Source organism: Lissotriton helveticus, chromosome 5_1 (assembly GCF_964261635.1).
Source record: "Lissotriton helveticus chromosome 5_1, aLisHel1.1, whole genome shotgun sequence".
Classification (NCBI taxonomy): Eukaryota; Metazoa; Chordata; class Amphibia; order Caudata; family Salamandridae; genus Lissotriton; species Lissotriton helveticus.
The window spans coordinates 136,618,871-136,633,246 of record NC_136065.1 but is presented as its reverse complement, the minus strand read 5'-3'; the positions used below and the strand labels follow the sequence as shown (position 1 = coordinate 136,633,246).

The 14,376-nt window shown below is 49.0% G+C and overlaps 1 protein-coding gene across 6 annotated transcripts in view; it reads left to right on the top strand.

Annotated features, from left to right (window-relative positions):
* The first annotated feature begins 11,542 nt into the window (after positions 1-11,542).
* NACC2 (NACC family member 2) overlaps positions 11,543-14,376 on the top strand; it is a 448,494-nt gene continuing 445,660 nt past the window's right edge. For 4 of the 6 annotated variants that reach the window (XM_078641890.1, XM_078641889.1, XM_078641888.1 and 1 more), the window contains exon 1: positions 11,543-11,867. The gene's annotated coding sequence lies outside the window, so the exon portion shown is untranslated. The remainder of the gene's footprint in view (positions 11,868-14,376) is intronic. The other 2 variants (XM_078641886.1, XM_078641885.1) reach the window with 1 other exon arrangement.

Sequence of the window (14,376 nt, the reverse complement as noted above, 5' to 3'; positions counted from 1 at the left end):
TGGGATCTTGGCTCGCCTGCGTTGTGACTCTCAATGGTTTTGTTCTTTCCAATGGGAGTGAGCTTGGCTGTTTGGCACTGGGGTTTGCTCCCACGTCAGATGGTGCGGGATGACATCGTTGACCCTTTGCCAAAAACAGTGAATGTGGGGTCAGGGGGTAGTTTTTCAGAAATGTGTAAATGGCCCTTTCGACACACTGTTGCTCCTCCTGGGCTATGTGGATGGCTTTCTTAATAGTCCTCATGAATCTCTCAGCCTTTCTGTTGGCTTGAGGCCACCATAGGGGGGTGCTTGGTCCCTGAGGACACAAGATAATTGGCGAGGTCTTGGCCATTAAAAGGTGGCCCATGGCCTGTGCGGAATTCCTTTATGAGGCTATGAGTAGCCATGATCTTCTCTAGATTCTGTATCTTCTCCTCTGAGGAGATGGTATTTATGATCTCAACCTCTGGATATTTTGAAAAGTCATCTACGACAACCAACAAGTGCCTGCCAACCAGGAGGTTGCCAAAATCTGCACTGGCACGATGTCACGGAATTTCAGGGACTTGTTCTGTGATGATGGGTGAAGGTGGTCGGCCCTTCAAGTATATTGGCATAGGTTGCATTGCTGGACTGTTTGCTTGACTTGTTCATCCAAACCAGAAAACCACACTTTTGTGTTCAGTTTGTTTTCCATCTTGACAGTCCCTTAGTGGGACCCATGGGCAAGATAGACCATCTGTTGAGCCAGACTAGCTGGTACGACAAACCCTGGGCCCCCTTTAATAGGCATCTATCTGCCGTTACAGTGAGCTCATCCCTTAAGTTGTGTAAGGAGTTTAGTGTACTCCGGGCTTCCGCCGTCTTCTGCGACAAACCTGCGGTGACAGCATTCCCTTTCCCAAACCGGGTTGCTGTTATGGCCTGTTGGAGACAGTCATCTGCTTTGATGGCTTCTATAGTGTCAGTCAGAGATATGTTGATGGGGCGTGATCTTTCCACGACGGTCATCACATATTCCTCTGCATTAGCAGCTTCCTGCTGGTCCTCAGGTGTAGCCGGTCGGCGTGTAGCGACAGATAGCCTGCGGGGTTATGGACCCATGGTCAGTATTCTACTGAGAAATTGTATTTTTGGGACTGGAATATCCATTTCTCGATCTGCGGTGGAGGCATTGACACAGACACTTTAAACAGGGAGACAAAAGGTTTGTGATTGGTGCTAACTATGAAGGGTTGACTATATAGGTAGATGTGGAAATGTTGGCAGCCCCAGTGAATCGTAATGGCATCCTTCTTGATGTGGGAGTATAGCTGCTCGGTGGGGGTCAGTGCGTGGCTGGCATATGCAACAGGGATGGTATAAAACCTCATGTGTGTAAAAAAATGTGTATTGTGAAAAGAGCCTTTGTCTGCACACGCGGTAGCAGTGACGGCGTTTCAGGTACCCGCACTTAGACAAAGGACCTATGTAAGGTAGAGGCAGAATTTGTTCTGCTTATAGATACCAGACCAGATGGAAGCTGGTCCACATAGAGTTTACATAAGTATGTTTTTTGTTTATCACTAAGTACAGCAGAGTGACATGACAGTAGTTCTGATGAATGCCGCAAATTATATACCTGGCAGAAACATGTTGACCTAGTCAGATAGGATACATTTATATTCCTATTGTTACACTGGCTTTTTACTCCATCCATTAGGAATACTGATTAAAGAGAATTTTCCCTAGTTGAGGTGATTTTAATTCACTTTATGTTATAATTTTTTGCACTCTGCCCCTCACTCACATATCACCTTGGATTAGTAAACACCTCACGCTCCTCTCCTGAGGGAGAGTTGTAGCCCACACAGTTAACCTTGCGGTCACTGTGTGCAAGAGGGAACCCAATGGTGAAGCATGTCACCTGCGTGGTGAGTGAGGGTTCTCGTCTTTAAAAGCAAATGCTCTTTTGACAATACACATTTTTTTCAACACATGAGGTTTTATACCATGCGGTTATCTTTTGTGAGATGATATATAGTGTAGTGGTGCCGTGCTTAGCTACAATTTCTCCTACTGAGACCCTGTTGTGAGACAATATGCAGCAGGGACCCACTCCCCGCATTTTATTTTTGGGACAGTACAGCTTCTAAGCCAGTGGGGCTGGCGTCTACTGCCAGCTCAGTGTCTTTGTTGGGGTTGAAACAAAAAAGTATAGTGTTCTCTGACAGTGCCTGATAAGTGTTGTGGAAAAATTTCTCTTGTTTGCTGCCCCAGTGCCAGGGGGTCGACGCCTTGGATGAGGTCATGGTCCGGTGAGTTGGGTGAGGTTTTGCTTCAAGTGGCCGCAGTAGGTGACCATGCCTAAAATAACTTGTGACCCTGTTGCGGGAGGACAGCACTGGTGCTGACTGAATATCGTGAACTTTAACCGGGTCAGGGGTGATTCCTTGCTGGAGAAATGGTAGCAAAAAAAACATATTTCTCATACAAATTCACATTTCTCTATGTGCAGGGTAAGTCTGCAGTCTTTGAGGCATGTAAACACTGCCCTTAGTCAATGACGGTGTTACTCAAGAGTGGGTGTGTGGTCCAGAATGTTGTAACTGAAATTTAAGACCCCTGGGAGACCAGCCAGCACTCCTGTGATGATATCTTGGAATACCTCGGTGGCGCTTGAGATGCCGAAATTGAGGCGCTTATATTGCCTCAATGGTGCCAAAGGTATATGCGCTGGTGGTGGTGGGGTGAAGTGCCAGTGGAGAGGACATTATCTGGTGTAGTGCTAGAGGTAATATGTTAATTGATGCCCCTGTGTCTATGAGGGCCATGAGTGGCTGTCTATTTATGGTAACCTGGTAACCAGGGCTTGGTGGGTGCGGTCCTGGGTCGGTTCGACTGCATGTATAATGTGAACGCTTCCTTCTGATGATCATCCATATCGTCATCGTCTGCGAGCATCAATTCCATGTCTACGCAGTTAGTTGAATCTTCCTGGACCCTTTCGGTGGGGGACCTTGGCATAGTGGTTCATCTTCCCACATGTGGAACATTTCTTTCTGTTTGCTAGGCAGTCTCCCACATGGTGGGTGGCACCACCGCACCATCCGCCTGCTCTGTTGCTCTGTGACATCTTGCGGCGGTCTTGCTTAATGCAAGGCCATGAGGTGCCCGCCAACGGGTTGACTGGTTCGGTCTTGATGGCCACTTGGAATGTGGCTTCCGTGTGGGCTGCTCGTGAGTTTTACAACTGCTTTGTCCGGCCCAAAGTGAGGATATCCACCATCGTCATGCAGAGCACTTAAAGTATGTGCTCTCGTAGCTTGACGGAGAAGCAGCTCCAAATAAACTGAGAGCAGATTTCATCCTGTTCATTCGGGATGGCACAAGTGCTTGCGAGCTCCTGGAGTCGTCCAAGGATTCATCTTGTATTTGGAGGGCTTGGCTCATAATCAAGGTTGGGCAGGGGCACAAAATGGGAGGTCTACCCTTAGTATAAGACGGGACAGATTTGCCTACCGTTTTGGATAGTTTATGTATGGTGGTGCTGCCCAGATGGAGAGCGCGGGCCGATGCCTACCTGCTTCCAGTCCTACAGTGGCAAAGTACAATTCAAGATGATCTATCCAGGTTGCCCACTTTGAGGCCTAAGTGGAGAGGGCTCCAGAGACAACGAAAGGTGCAAAGGTGGGTACTGACGCTTCGTACGTGGTTCCTTGTGCGTGTGGACAAGAGTCTTGTGGGACAGAACGCTATATTAGTTCTTGTACCTGAGGTAAGGCAAAAAGAAGGGGCCTTGTTTCTTTTTCAGCTCCTCTGTCTTCCTTTCAGCTATGTCATGCATGTCTGTGGTAACCCCAGAGGATGAGGGTTGAGATGTGGAGGATGACCCGTGCAGTGATCAGCGTTGACAGGTGAACTGGTGGGCCTTTGTGTTGCTGCAGAATGAGGGAAACAGAGACGGGGAGGACAGGGCATGCGCTGATCCTGGTGAAAGAGCAGCCAGGAGCCACGTGGGGTCCCCTAGGTGGGAAGTGGAAGGATAAGGTCCAGATACTGCGGCGGTGCACTACCCAGCAGTAGGACTCACCTCTCAGGGCGCTGATGCCCTGCCATAGGCCTCACCTCTCGAGGCGCCAGTAAACGGTGGCTGACAGAGGCGGTACCCTCACTGAGTTTGTGGATGCCTGGTGGGGAGCACGACATGCAGCCCCAGGCAGACGTTCCAAAAATTGTGCTCACAAGGTGAAATGAGAGTCTCTCTCCAGATCAAAAGAGGTCATATCTGAAATCTATAGGTTTGTATTAGATGAATTGTAAATCATTGAATGTCAAGCCCTGTTCCCTACCCAGATTATGATAGTACATGAAAATTTCTATTTAAAAATTGGCAACTTGTTTGTAAAGGAATGCAAAATTGGAAGGGGAACTTGGAGACCAAGAGTGAATGAGAGGTTCAATGAATCATGCAAAATTGTGAAGAAGGCCTTGCTAAACGCCCTAAAGGGTATTCAAAGAACACTGATTACTGAATCTAGAAGGGAGTACATTAAGGCTTTTAAAATCACTACGGCCCAGTGGGAGACTGGTATTTGGGATAACTTATTAAAAGTGGTTAGGCTTAGACACAATAAGCGTTTTTGGTATTTGGTGACACATAATGATCGTAGAGACCTAACTCACCCAGATTGCCACATTGCCCCAGAAGTCTGGGTGAACCATTTCTTGACACTTTATGGGGAGGCAAATTTCGGCAATGGGTCACCAGAGACTCTGCCAGCCTGTACTATAGATTCTGCTGGAGAGGTAGTTAAGCCATTTACTCTAAAAGAAACGGCTGGTGCAATCCAGGCCCAGAAATCTGGCAAAGACCCTGGCTTGGAAAGAATCACAGCAGATGTATTTCATAGAGAACTTCAGATTTGGGGTCCCTATATAAACTGCCTATTTAATGCATTGATGGCTGGAGCCCCGATCCCGAGTTCCTGGAAAGGTGTGGAAATAATTCCCAAAAAGGGTGACAAATCTACACCGCAAAATTACAGATCTATAAGTCTGATTGATAACATTCAAAAAGACTATTGTATGCAAGTTTTAGCCAGACTATGGGACTGGTTTTCCCAAGCTAAAGTGTTATCCTAAGCCGAGGTGGGATTCAGATCCAACACTAGTACAACTGATCAGAATGTGGGGTTCCTGTCTGTCAAGTGGAAGATAGTAGACATTGATAGAGGGCTGTTGTATGTTGCTTTCGTTGACCATTGATCTGAGCTCGATCTTGTCCCGAGGGCAAAACTATGGGAGGTTTTGCATTAGATTGGGGTTTCCTGGAGACTATTGTCCCAAATACAGGCTTTATATACAGAAACGTTTGCGAGGGTTAGGTGGGGAACTGAGGGAAGATATTTGAATCAGGAGAGGGGTAAGACAAGGGTGAGTTTCGGCCGCTACACTTTTTTTGTATATAATTGGCTGTATCCCCTATCTTTTAAAATGTGAAAATGACTTCCCAAAGGTGAAGGATTATAAAAGACTGTGTCTTCTTTTTGTAGATGGCACTCTGTTATTATCGAAGACTCCCCATGGTCTATCTATTCTCTTGGACAAATTCAATACTTTCTGTTTGAAGCATGGCCTGGAAATTAACAATAACCAAGAAAGAACATGGTTGTTGGTACCCGGAGCAACACAACCAAGAGTAAGATATCCTTAGGGGGGAGGCGTTAAATAGGGTACATGCGTTTGACTATTTGGGCACAAGAATGAAGATTCCCATAGATGGGTAGCCCATGTAGAAAAAAGTGTTATGACTCTGAAACAAAAAGCGCGGTCTATCATAAGATTTGCCAATAGGTCATCCGCTTTTGCCATCTCCACCCCCCCCACCCTCCTTAGAGATATGCAAGATTCAAGTCTGTGGGGGAGCCATGTATGGGGCAGACTTATGGGGGCACTGTATTCTTAGTGCCCTTGAAAAAGCTCAAAATACCTTTATAAAGACCCTCTTTAGACTCCCTACCACCAGTGAGCTAACGCTTCCAATTAGACTCAACTTAAACTCAAGATCAACTTCTCACATTGCTTTCCTGAGACCTATCCAATATTGGATGAGGCTGTGGACCAACGAGGATTTAGAACCCTATAGGGATTGTGTTAGAGCCATATTAGAAGAACTTCATCTTGAGAAGTTCTCCTGGCTTGTTCATATAAAAACTTGGCTATTTAAGTCCGGCATGGAAGGGTTTTGGCTGCAGCCTTCCTCATTACCCCAGGGTGCTCCGGACAAGCTGAAAACGTCCTTTTGGAACGTTGTCCTAGGAGCCAAACTTTCCACTGCATCCCCTGGTACCCTGGTAGACTCCTTCTTGTTAAGTGTGTACCCGATGATAGAACTGAAAATGTTATCGTCCTCTTGCGCATGTTTTATTCTGTGTCAAGTTAGCATTCATGGCGCCATTTTATTAGCAACCGCCATTCTGTTTCATGATTGAAGCTAATCTCCTGCCTCGTACTGCTTGCCTCGGTTGAAAAATGTCTCCATTCACCTTTGCTCATGTTTCTCCAATGCCAACCTCGGTTGCACTAATGAATGTACTCTCTATTGTTGCATACCTTAGCTGTTAGATAGGCTTGTTCCCACCTTCACTATAATGGCGAGCATGAGTGAAGTGGCCTTGGAGTGAAGGTAACATGTACCCGGTCCCAGGACTGTAGCTCATCCTTCTGTGCCCCCTTTGTTTGCTAGTGCCTGGACTGGAATTTTCCAGTTTGGGCATGTTCTTAGAGATTTGGAAATGTATAATATCTTATGTCATGTTGGGGGAGTCCGTCCCTCTGCAGCCATCTCAAGAGGCTGATCAGACTGGGCTCCGCTGCAGCAATATATGAATAAATAACTTGGTTTGCATTCTCTACTGTCTGACCGACTCTTCCTTTGTTTGGAATGCTGAAAGGTGGTCACAAGTGACCCGAGTGACGTTAAATGGGTCACTTCCTTCATTTGGCGCCCGAACAGGATGCCACCGGGTGACCCATCCTCACCCGCAGATGGATGGGGAGGACGGAACCGCGTCGGGTCGGATGGGCGGATCGGGGATCCCCACACAACAGAGCTTAGTTCTCGCAGCTGATCCGCCTGTCTGATCAGGTGGTGCCTCGCGCAGTGGTCATACCGGTTGGGGTCCTGAAAGGCAAAACCCTTGAAGTTGACCGTTTGGTCCAAAGAGTCAGCAGTGGAGAATACATTTGTTTGAACTGTGTGCACCAGGTGAGTTTGCTTTGGTTGTTTGTTAATATGGTGCCATTTTGAATAATATTTGGTATAGTCTGCAGACCGTTTGATTGCACTTGGTAGGTATGTGGACCAATTTGGGTATAGAGCGTCTGCGGACATTCTTTCAGGCAACATAATGGATTTGGCTTACTTTTAAAAACGTCTGGAATTTGACTTTTTCTTTGGATTTTGTGCTGTTGGTTCTAGTTTGTAATTTTGGTACAGTCCAAGGACTGACTCTTGGTTTGTCTTTGCTTTGTACGATCCGAGGACCGATTTTTGAAAAATATTTGATTGGTTAGTTATTCATCTGGTACGAATAGTGAATTTGTTTCCCCTTTCAAGATGCCATGTTTTAGTAAGTTGTGTTGTTTGAGGTGTCGTTGCTGTTCTGCTGATGCTCGATTGGAGGAGAAGCAACCTGCGCCTCCGGAAGGCACTCCAAACTATGACATGTACGTTAAGCACGGCCTTGGCCCTATTATATTTAGTGCCTTATGGCACAAATATACGAGGGACAATGCCGAGCCATTAACAGGTACCTTTGACAAACAGAATTTGAATTTCTTGCAGGATAAATTGTTTGCAAAATGGAGTAGGCAGTCGATGTTTGATTATCTTCAGGTATGGCAAAAGGAAGCTAAACAGAGGCGAATGAAAGCAGAGAAGGAGGCTCGAAGGGGAAAGATGCACACGATAACGCAGAAGGCAATAGTGTATGATATAGAGAAGAGCATAGAGTGTGCTTAGAGTGTGCTGATTGGAAGTTTAGGTTGCAATCTGACAAACCCTATGTTGCCAGAGAGGAAGGCGATGCCTTTGTAGAGGACCTGCTAGATACTCAACCTCCACCTCCATATGCTCCACAGAAAGTATATCCTGCTGTCCCACAACACCAGTCTCCTGCCTCTGCCTCTGATTCTCCTGCTATTGACCTGGCAGCCCTAGCTACAGCACTTTCTTCTTTGGCTTCATCTGTCCCGACTGCAGGTCTTTCTGCTATGCCTGTTGTTCCAACTTCTTCCCTCTCCCCATCATTTACAACTACGACACAGTCACTAATAACGCTGGTGCCTGTCCTTCCAATTATTGTGCCTGCCTCACATTTCCTCTTCCTGACCTCGTTGAGCATTGAGACGCCTGTGCGTGGACTGGATGACAGGGATTGGGCAACTGCATGGGAGCTAATAGGGTGGGTGTTGATTCGGTCTGATGAGGAAGATGCAGAGAAAAAGATGGTAGCTAACCAGGCTGCCCAGTGTGCCCGGAATCCGATTTACAGTGTGGAAGATGTGTGGAGTGGGTTGAAAGAGTATGAGCCATTTGTACAGCAGCATGCCCTCAAGCATATGTCGGCTATTCTGATTTGGTTGTGGGAGCAGGTTTTCAGTGGTATCGCGCCCCAAATTATTTATGACATCCGGGACCCTGTGTATGCTGCTGACATGGCCCCTAACAGCATTTTTAGTAATGTTGCAACGTTGATTGGATACCAAGGTGGGTTGCACCAGAAGAGTCTGACAACAGCGTCCCAGTTTCCGATGAGGGAAGTACACCCTATTTTTCATCCTGAGATACCGGAGCTGCGAGATCAGTATAATGCTGTTGTCAGACAGCAAAAAGAGGCCGGTTTCCAGGATCAATGGATTTATACTCCTTGGAAATGGAGTGAGGTTTTTTCTCTTAAGACTCAGTAACCCGACCCTATAAAAAATCCAAGTGCATATTATAAAGAATTAACAGAGGCCGCGTCGTCGACAGTGATGACATTGGCAGACATTGAGATGTTTTTCAGTTTTATGGTGCCCGTGGATATTTGGCGGCAAGTGCATACACAAGACCATGCCGTAGAGTTGGGGGGCACTTGGGATGAGATCAGGACATGGGATAAAGAGAGGAAGCCTAGTGTAAAGCCTAAGGCTAATATAGTAGCTTTTCCCGGACATATTATTACCTAAATGCACTCTCTTATTCCACCTAGAAGAGTAGATTGGGACAAGTTAACAGCATGTCGTCAGAAGAAAGATGAAAGTAAAAGTGTGTCTGATTTTTTTACTAGGTTTGAAGGAGTGTTTTGGGATTTCAGTGGGCAGGACTTGTCAATGGAAGGGTGTGTCTGATTGTTCGTTAACAGATTTGTTAGGAACCTGCTTCCCGAGATCACGACTCGGTTACAGGCTTCGGAGAGCACTTGGATTACCTCCTCCCCATCAGTGATCTTGAGTATGGCACAGTACTATGAGCATAGGGAGAACGAAGAGAAGGAGAAGTTGGAGAAGAAAAATAGGGAGTTGAAGACAAAGGTGTTGATGCAGCAGGTGTCCAGGGGGAACAATAGGGGACGAGTCATTGGCCCAGCTCGACAGCTGCCTCGCACAAGCAGAACTGCTGCGCCCCTGGGGCCAAACCAGTGTGCATATTGTAAGAAGGAGGGACAGTGGTGCAGTGAGTGTCCGGTGTTGTTACAGAAAGTTGCTGTCCCTAGAGGACGGGGTTCTCGTGGACGAGGTTGAGGGGCAGGCAGCCATGACGCAGGGAGGTGAGGAACAGCCAGGTCGCTCTAATGAGAACTATTTTGATGACCCTAGGGGACGACAGAATTACCATTATGACTACGAATTGGATGAAGTGACCGGGCTAACACAAGGCTAGGACAGCCAGGGGCCGGGTGAGGGATCAGTTCAGATCCCTGGGATCAGTGCGGACCTTATGTTGCAGCTGATTTGCAGGGCTCAGCTAAAAAAATTCTTGGTGGATACAAGTGCAATGAATAGCTCTGTTTCTCGTTCACTGGTCCCAGGGGCAGCTCCATCCGGCCAAAATAATGCTTTGGTAGGCTTTACAGGTATACCAGTTGTGAGCTCCATTTGCGAGCCACTTGCATTGACTATTGGTCTTTTACTGTAGATTCGCCCTTCCTACTGATATCTAATTGTGGAGAAAACTTGATGGGTTTGGATTTGTTGAAGAAGTTACACATGACTATTTCTTGCTCTCCGGATGGTATCTACGAGACAATAGGACCCAATCTAATGCATGCTAAGCAATGTTTGTCAAAGGATGAGGCCCTTCCCGCTGAGTTTAAGGATGTGCCAACAACGTTATGTGGGCTACGGGTGATATGGACGTGGGGCTATTGCAGATACAGCCGGTCTCTATGAGTCAAGAACAACGTCGCTCTTCCCCGTATCCCACAGTACAAAATACCGCAAGCAGGGTAGTGAGCGCTATTGCAGATTATAAAGGATTTTATTAAGTATGGGGTTGTTGAAAAGACCTCTGCGAATGTGTGTAATAGCCCTGATCTTCCTATTCTTAAGAGGACACCTTCGGGTTCCTCTGATGATCATACAGCTGTCTATCGTTTTGTGATTGATTTGCGTGAGGTTAATAAGATTGTGGTCCCTCAGTTCCCAGTTGTCCCCGACATCTGTGCTCCGAATCTGTTTTGTTCATTGATGTCTCACTTAAATTTCTTCATGGGATTTTTACTCAACTTCTTTGTAAAAATGTTTAGCTTTAGGATGCTCCTTTTCTACAAAATTTTACTAATTTTTATCTTAACCTTATAGATTTTAAAACTTGATGTGATTTGTATTGTTGAACAGCGATTGCCAAAACGAGTCTGTATTTCCAAGGATAATTCTTTCAAAATGAATTTGCATGTTTTATTGTATTTCTTTTTTAAAATGTATTTTAGATTGTACATTTTATGGTTCTATGGAACCGAAATTAAGGAAACATGATGGTGATGATGACTATAACATATGTTCTAGACCGGTCCTAATGATCCCTGACTCATAGTTAAAATAAACAAAGTCAAAGACAGACCATTTTAAAAATGATTACAGACGATTTTGTGTAAAGTCACATTTAAGTAAGATGTCTGTGTCTTTTTAATCATAAAACGTGTTTAAATGGGCTGTATTTTTCTTTGGGATAGATGGCAATCCTACTTCATACCATTGTTTGATCCTCTGCAAGTGACTATAATCTCTCTGAGACACTTCCCAAAACAAACAAAAAATGGGTTGTACTAGCGGTGCGTCAACCGTAAATTGTACGACGTTTAACTTTATGTATTTTTTTACGATATTACCTGCATAATTGGCCCACTGTAAGTAGTCGGGAAAGTTAAAACTCTGGTAACTGCGGTTAAAAGTCCAACTCTGTAAATTGCAGACAGTATTACCGTGCGCAAGAAGTAGGTCAGCGGAGGGTGGAGTCGCAGGAGCTTTTGATATTTTGTGATACGTTATATAATTGCTAATTACTAGAAAGTGGCAGTGCCGAGGAAGAGAGTGTGCCCCCGCCTGCCGCCGCTGCGCCTGAGCTGGCGTCTGGGCGGCCCCGGTGGATCGGATGTCCCGGGGGGCCGGCCCCCGGGCGCCCCCGGAGGAGGCCCGTGGGATGGGCAGGGCCGAGCCTCTGCTCCCGGCTGCGGCACGGTGGGTAGGTCAGAGAAAGTCCATGTGAGTTGGAATCACTTCCTGCTGCTGCTGCCGCGGAGAGGCGGAGGGAGGCGGCCGGGCTCAGCCGGCAGCGCTAGGCCCGGAGGAGCAGAGGCAGCCGCGGCTCCCAGTGCGGAAACCCGCCGCCCTCGGCGCACCTTCATGGCGGAGGCCGGCAGGTAGGCGACCTCGCGGCTTCCGGGCCTGTCCCGGGGCTGGGGTGCCCGGGGACTGAGAGTGTCTTGAAGAAGGGGAGGGGGGCGGAGCAGGGTGCCACCCAGAGTATCTGGCACCAGGCGTGCATGGGGAGTAAGGGTACTCCTGGGAGTGGGTGCAGGTTTGGGAGTGGAGGGCCAGGCTACTAGCTGGGGTACTTGCCAGGCAGGGAGGCGAGCCGGGGTACCCACGAGGGCCCGTGCCAGGCTGTGGCCCATATGCCCACAAAGAGTAAGAGTTTGTGCCAGCTCTGTGCTTCTGCCCTGTGGGTGGGAAGGAGTTACAACAGACACGCAGGGAAGGTGAGGCATGAATGCCCGGCAAAAGTATCTGCCAGGCTTGCTGGTGTTTCCTCAGGAGCGTGTGTGCCATGTAGAGTGAGAGGTCTGGATACCCACAAGGGTCTGTGGCAGTCTGGGAGGAAGGCTGAATGCCCACAAGGGGGTGTGACGGGCAGGGACCACCCTACCCGAAAGTTTTACGGGTAAATGCCAGGTCCGTGCCCTGTGGCAGGCGGTTGGTAGACTCGGGCACGATGGGTGAGCTGTTCCTGTGGCACGCAGGCGGGGGCTCCGGGTGCCCAAAGAGTATCCGTAAGACCGTGTGCCAGGAAAAGATGACAGGAGACGCAAAAGAGCCTGTACTACACCGGGAGGGGATGCCCACGAGGATAGAAACCACAGACCCACCACAAAGTTATGCTCCAGTCTGAGTGCGTGGTTGTACAGTGGGCCAGGAAAGGGGGGGTGTCTAGTTGCCCCATAGGCCTGTGCCATGTCCCAGTGCCAGGTGCAGGAGCGGCAGATGCCCTCCCCGCTCTGTACTTCGTAAACTGGAAGTGACAACAGTGTGTTCTAACCTGGGCTGCTGCTCACTGCCAAGGAGGGGCAGGATTCTAGGATACCTCCTTAACTTTGTGCCAGGTGATGGGTAATAAATCCATAGACGTTTGTGCTCGGCCGGGATAGTGTGTGCAAATTACCCCTAAGGGTCTTCACACACTGATGGGGCGACGGAGACAAGATGCCCACAGGAAACTGTGTATTTTAATACCCCCAAAAGTGGTACCAGGCTGGCGATAAGAGAGGTGGGAATGTGGTAGGAAACTCTTAAAATACAGTGGTTTGTGCCAGCCTGAGAGTTGTTTGTGGGTGTGGGGGTCGGGGATTAATAACACACTACCCCTTGGACGTGGCGGCCTAAAAAGTTGCTCAAAAGGAACTGTGTCGTCTGGGCTAAGTCTCGGATACCCACGCGGGTTTCTGCCACTCTGGGGAAGGCACGGTGCCCGCAGATGTCTCTGTGCCAAGGGTGTGTGCGAGGGGCTGGTGCTGCAAAGCCTGCAAGGGCGGAATTCCGAATAAGATCGATGGGCTGTGCCAGGCTGAGAGGTCGGATGAGCGGCCTCCGGAAAAGAGTGCCAGGCTTGTTGGTATTAAGATAGCAAAGTGGTTCTATGCCCCATGCTGAGATGAGACCGGGCCTGTGGGTGATGCGGGTGCAGATCTAGTGCACCCCGGGGGGAGAGGGACTAGCCTTACCCACACATCCCTGTCTGTGAGACCCCTGCGATTCCCGACACCCGTCTGTGTCTGCCCCCTCCCCAGCTAAGAATAAGACTAGTGCTCGGGCCACCCTGCTCCGAGCTGGGCGAGCCCCTCCCTCCCCGCCTGTGTGCCAGGATAAGTGCAGACATACTGCCCCGTCCTGCCCGGGGACGGGGCACTCAGTCCCCTTGGCATGCGAGGACTGCAGACCCGCGCACCGCTCCTGTCTCACTCAGACTGGGAAGGGGAGACCCAGACAGACCCGTCCCCGCCTCTGGCTGTCTGTGTTTGGCTGCTACAGTGGCACCAGACATGTGTGCTGGTGGGGGCCCGATTCAGCAGCACCCACCTCTGTCACTGCGTCTGGCAGCCCCCAGCCTATCAATATCCCCGCGTGTGTGCCTGTCGCAGTCTTGGGGGAGGGCTTCTGGGCGGGTGCGCAGCTTTTCTCTGCGCCTGACAGGGCTCAGAGGGGTCCGGGTGACCCACGATGCACTGTAGCCCATGTGCTGGGCATCACTTGTGGGCACTGGCGTTCCGTGCCCAGCTGGCTGCCGTGAAGCAGCGGGCTTGGAGGGCGGGGGGGGGGGGGGGTGCATAGCATGCCGCCCTCTTACAACCTCGGGCGGGGGTACACCGACTCCCCTCATAGAAGCCTGTCTGTGTGTCTGCACCATGCCTTCCCTTCCAGGTGCGGAAGAGGCGGCAGCCCTCGCCTGTCTGTTGCATCCACATCTGTTCTCACGCCCGGCTGACTCTGCTGGCAGAACATTCACCCTTTCCTTCAGCCCATATCTGTGCGTTTCTTTCATGCCATGTAGCGCCTCTGCAGCAGGCGACTCTTGGCGCTAGTTTGCCCGGTGGGGAGGGGCCCTTTTCTTCTGTCCCTGGTGTGATTGATTTTCTCCCCGTGTGTCACAGGCTT